We start from the raw sequence: 6000 nt of genomic DNA on the forward strand, positions 1-6000 counted from the left end.
AGTATAAAGATCGTTGAAAGGTATCAACAAGCGCCTGGGTTCCCCAATGTGTCTGTTGGTGTAGCTGATCTACCACTTGGCGGGCTAATGCTTTGTTAAGGACTTGACGTCTGTCAGCCGTCCACCACAACCCGTCGGCAGTTTGGCGAAATCCCTGATCTTTCATTGAGACCTCCTCTTCCCGTGAAAAGATGGTTTTTTTTTAATTTCTAGTGGTGTGGGCAGTAATAGGTGGATGTGAATCTTTTCCGCAAGTGCAGCCTGTTTGGCAGCTGCATCAGCCTGTCTGTTGCCGTGAGCTTCAGGACTGTCACCACTTTGATGTCCTCAGACATGTAGTATGGCTATTTCAGTCGGGAGTGTCAGAGCATCTAGGGATTGGACAATTAAGTGTTCATGGGCTAACTTCTGTCCTTTACCAGTTATCATTCCTCGTTCTTTCCAGATCTTCCCAAAGGTGTGGACTACACCAAAAGCGTACTTAGAGTCAGTGTAGATAGTGTCTATTTTGCTCTCTAAGCCGTGGAGTGCTCGACATAGGGCGTATAATTCACAGGATTGCGCTGACCAATGACCAGGGAGGCGACCGGCTTCAATCACTAGTCCTTGCTTCCCATCCACTACACTATACCCACTATAGTGAGTTCCTGCAATGCATCGTGAAGAGCCGTCAATAAACCATCTTTCACCTTCTTTTAAAGGGACATCAGTTAGATCTTCTCTAATTTTGGTTTGTAGATCTATAACTTCTAAGGACCCATGTTCTAATTCATTTGTGGAATTGTCCAAATTTGGAGCAATGAGGAAGGCTGCTGGGTGAAGGGTTTTAGTCGTGAGCAAGGTCAAATCATCCCTATCCATTAGGATCGTTTCATATTTTAAAATTCTAGAGTCCGTGAGCCATCTCCCAGCACGCTGTAAGAGAATATTGCGGACTGTGTGAGGGGTGTGAACTATCATAGGGGCGCCGAAAGTAATTTTTCGTCCTTCCTCAACTAAAACAGCAGTGGCTGCGATGGCTTGTACACATTCTGGCCAGCCACGACAAATGGGATCTAAAACCTTTGATAGGAAAGCCACTGGTTGTCTATAGCCTGCCCTGTCTTGGGTTAGTACTCCGGTGGCTACACCTCCTTTTGCATTAGTATATAAGTCAAAAGGCTTATTTAAGTCGGGTAGTGCCAAGACTGGGGCACGCATATGGCTATGTTTAATGAAGTTAAAATCTTTAATCTCATCGTCTGTCCAGACAAGAGCTCCGGTCCCTATTATCGTGAGTTTATCATAAAGAAATTTGACCAGGCTAGAATAATTTTCCATCCAGATTCTACAGAATCCCACTAAGCCAAGGAATTTCCTAAGTTCCTTGGCATTTTTGGGAGGGGGAATCTCTCTGGACTAATTTTCCTGGTTTCCTGACTCACTAGATGTCCTAAGTATTTAACTTCCGATTGTATAAATTGTAATTTGGATTCGCTCACTCTAAGACCTTTTTTCTCTAAAAAATTTAAAAGTGCAACAGTAAATTCTTTAGCCAATTCGTAGGTTCTTCCAGTAATTAACAAGTCGTCAACGTATTGTATTAGCTGACAATTTTCTCTCCGAGGAGCCTCATCTAGTATCTGTTCTAAGACCTGACCGAATAAATTTGGAGATTCTGTAAAGCCCTGAGGAAGGACAGTCCACCGGTATTGATTTTTACGTCCAATAAAAGGGTTTTCTCATTCAAAGGCAAACATGTCTCTGCTCTCTGTTGCCAATGGACAGGTCCAGAATGCGTCTTTGAGATCAATGACACTGAACCATGCATTATGGGGATCGATTTTACTCATGATTGTATAGGGATTAGGTACAACAGGGTGACGGGTGAGAATTATTTTGTTCAACTCCCTTAAGTCCTGCACTAATCGATAGGTACCGTCTGGTTTCTGGACAGGTAAAATTGGGGTATTAAAGGGTGACATACAAGGTTCGAGTATACCATCCTTAAGCAACTGGTCAATTATGGGCTGCAGACCTTTTCGGCCAGCCATAGGAATTGGGTACTGTTTTCTTCTAATAGTTTGTTGCGAGTCTTTTAAAGTTACTTGTAGGGGAGGAATGTCTAGAACTCCTCTATTGCCTTTTTCTGCCCATACTCTTGGATTTATAAGTTCTCGATCTTCCTCGCTTAAAACATAAAATTGAACCCCGATGCCTGATTCTAGTGGTCTGGTACCGATAGCCAATTGGTCCTGTAAGTCTCGTCCTAATAAGCATACTCCAGCTTGGGGAAGTAGTAGAAGATCCTCTACCATTACCTTATTTCCCATTTGGATTCTGGCCTCTCTTAATACAGGGACTGTGAAGTCTCTTCCTCCCACCCCCAAAACTATCATTGTCCCTTCTGTTCTAACCCCCTTTGGTTGGTGTAAAATACTAGATCGGGCTGCCCCAGAATCAACTAAAAATATCATGTTGTCACTGTGGGGTCCTATGCATAAATTTACTAATGGTTCTCCGTGCAGCCCCACGGTGTGTATTGACTGAGAACCGTGACCCCCCTATTCATAATCTGCTTCCATCAGGGCATAGGATTGCGTGTCCCTGGCTCGGAGTGGGCAATCCTTTTTAAAGTGTCCTTCCTTTTTACAATGGAAACAGACAAATGCTCCTGTTTCCCAATCTCTACCTGGGTTTCTAAGGTGCCCCGGGAAGGGTCATCGTTCCCAGAATCCTCCTCTACTTCTCCATCTACTGGGGTCCCCACTTCCCCACCCGTGGCTCCCCTCGCCGCATACAGGAGCTGGTATACAGTCCCTACTTTTTTCATGTCGCTCATCTACTACCTCTCTGACTTCTTGGATTAAAATTTTTGCCTTCCCTTTCTGCTTATCTTCAGACCTCTGGACAAATGCTTTCTGTGCAATCTGTAGTAGCTGGGTAATTCCTTGCTCATGCCAATTTTCCATTTTTTGTAATTTTCTTCTAATGTCTGGGGCTGAGTTGGTAACAAAACCCGTTAGTACCAATTGTTCCCCTGCTGGGGATTCTATGTCGAGACCCCCATATTGCTGTATTGCCATGCGCAATCTATTCAGAAATGCGGAGGGGGTCTCCTCGGGACCTTGGGGAACCTCAAAGGCTTTCTTGAAATTCTGTCCCAATGGGACAGATTCCTTGATTCCTCTTATCAAATTAACCTTGTATTCTTCCATCAATACCCGACCATCATTGGTATTTTTATCCCAATTAGGTCTTGCCAAGGGGAATTTAGTTTCTCCTGGTACCGCATCTGGTCCCCCTTGGTGATCCCTATCCCAGACTCTAATCCCTGCCTGGCGGATCATTCCACGCTCATCCAAAGTAAACAGAGTCTTAAAGATAGATGTTAACTCCTCCCAAGTATATAGATTTGGTCCCAAAAATTGGTCTAACTGTTTGGCACATCCCTGGGGATCTTCTATCAGGGAGGTCAGTTCTTTCTTAAAGTTACGCACTTCAGTACTGGTCAGGGGCACATTTACGAAACCGAGATCCTCTCCCACGGGAACTTCCCACAGGGGTCGCATCCAGTTGGTTTCTGGCTTATTAGGTCTGGGTTCCTGCTCCCTGGGAGATGGATTGGGGGGGTTCTGCCCTTTCTTCCTGAAGAGTCTCACACTGTTCTAAATTTAAGTTTCCTCTCTCTCCTGTCAACGGAGGTGGTAATCGAGTGCTTTGCGAGCGAGTCATCATACCACTCCTGCTCTCTTCTCTCTTCTCTAGTGGTGAGGGAGGTGCAGAAGGGTAGGTTATAGGAGGGGGAGGAAAGATAGGAGCCGGCATAGGAGGAACATAAGGTGGAGGGAGGGAATGTAGCACATCCCACCCTTGTGGTTCAGGGACAAAAGTTTCCTCCTCTCTTTTGTCCTTGTACTCTTTTTCTTTCAAAACCAATTGATCACACGATCCCCTAAGCCAGCAGGCTGCATATTCCCTGCTCTCTAGGATATCTCTCTGGTTTTGATAGAGCCAGATGTTCAAAGCTTGACACATCCAGTCATCCTCGGATCCGAGCTTTGGTCAGTACATGGAGCTCCCTTTAATCGGGCATTTAACCCATTCTATACAACAATACCTGACCATGGTCAGTTTGTCCTTTCCACGGGTCCTTCCCGTGCCCCACTCAGATAACATCAACCCAAGTGAGCTGTACGTAGTTATCTGATTCTCACATCCTTTACCAGGACTCTCTTCCTTGCTACCCATACTTCCCATACAGATAGGCAAGTAAAATTCCTCTTACCGGGTTCCAATAGCAATGCTCTAGCGCGCTTCCTTAACGTTCTTCCGTCGTTTGTTCTCAATGCCTCTTCTTGGATATCACTCGCTTCTTCCACTGACCAGCCACCCGTCGTCTGTGAGTCCAGCTGAACCAGCTGGGGTGCACCTACTCTCGTCGTCGGGCACTCTGTCAGTGGAGGGAGTGTGATCCCGGACGAGCCCCCATTTGTTAGAAACAGAAGTACCTTTAAAGAAATTGCTCGAGACAAAAATTGAGAACAAAAAACACTTATTACAACAACAATGCAAAGTTGGGTGCTTCCCCTTACCCTGGGAATACACACATACACTGGGGCTCACTCAACTTTTATACAGTAAATTTCAGTATCATAATACCCTCCCCCTTACATTCTTCTGCCCCCTGGATGGGTTTGGCATAGGCAATCCTTCCTGCCTACGTGCAGTTTCAGTATACTTGGAGGATCAGGGGGTATCCTGTCGGTGTCTTCTCATGCCATTATCCCCATTGTCCTTATTCACAACCTTGCCCTTGTCCCCATTCACACCTTTCCAACTCTCAGGGCTACAGTCCCTTCATATGCAGGGTTCGCTAATCTTGTCTAGGGTTTTCTAATTATTTATGCAAGCCTTGCTAATTCTATCTGGGGCTTGGCGACCCTTATCTCGTTAAGACTAACTCTACTTCTATTTTCAATTGTCTGTCCTTATCTCCTTCATTCAGTGAACTTGCTGCTTCTTTCTGAAGGGCTAGGAGATTCTTATCTTACTCAGACAGTGTCAGCTTCCTGCCTTCTAATATCCATGTCTCATGTTGGTTGTACTGGCTTCATTCATTTACTTACGTATCTATTTTATTTTCTTCATGTCCATATTGCAATATCAGTTTTTCTCATCTCTCACAAAAGCAACGGGAAGAAGAGAAGAAGAAAAGACATGGGAAGAGGAAGGTGAAGGGCTTACCTGTCTGAGGAGGCCTGCCGCGGAGAGAGAAGCCCGCTCACTAAGGTCAGTTGAAGTCCCGAGCTCGGGACTACAAAAATGGCTCGCGGAGCCAAGTAAAGGTGCGCAACCACGCATGGCAAAAAAAACACTGACGGGAGGGGGGACCAGCTGAGGAGTAGATCTCCACAGCTGAGAATGACAGCCACAGCACAGCAGCAAGAAGAGAACATAGAAAACAATGAGAACAAGAAAGAAGAGAGTAAAAAGAAATCAAGGAAACAACAGATGGCCAACCCAGAGGAAGAAGAAGAAGAAGAACACAGAGAAATGGAAGAAGAAGAGAAAGGGAAGACAATGGAAATATTTTTTTTAAAAGAATATATGGAATCAGTAAAAGAATGGCAATCACAAGAATTTAGTGAAATAAAAAGAAGAATTAAAAGTACAGAAGAAAAAATAAATAGATTAGAGATGGTCATGTCAGATATAGGAAAAAGAGTGGACAAGGTGGAAGAACGAGAAACAGCTGTAGAAATGGAAGTAGAGGACTTAAAAGAGAAATTAGAAGAATCTAATAAAAAAGTTAAAGAGACACAAGAGCTGTTAGCTCAGAAGATAGATATAATGGAAAATTATAATAGAAGAAATAATATGAAGATAGTGGGCCTTAAGGAAGATGAAGAAGGCAAGAATATGAGAGAATTTATAAAAGATTGGATCCCCAGGGTCCTAGGAAGACCAGAATTACAGGAAGAAATGGGAATATAAAGGACACATAGAACATTAGCCCCT

Source organism: Narcine bancroftii, chromosome 5 (genome assembly GCF_036971445.1).
Source record: "Narcine bancroftii isolate sNarBan1 chromosome 5, sNarBan1.hap1, whole genome shotgun sequence".
NCBI lineage: Eukaryota > Metazoa > Chordata > Chondrichthyes > Torpediniformes > Narcinidae > Narcine > Narcine bancroftii.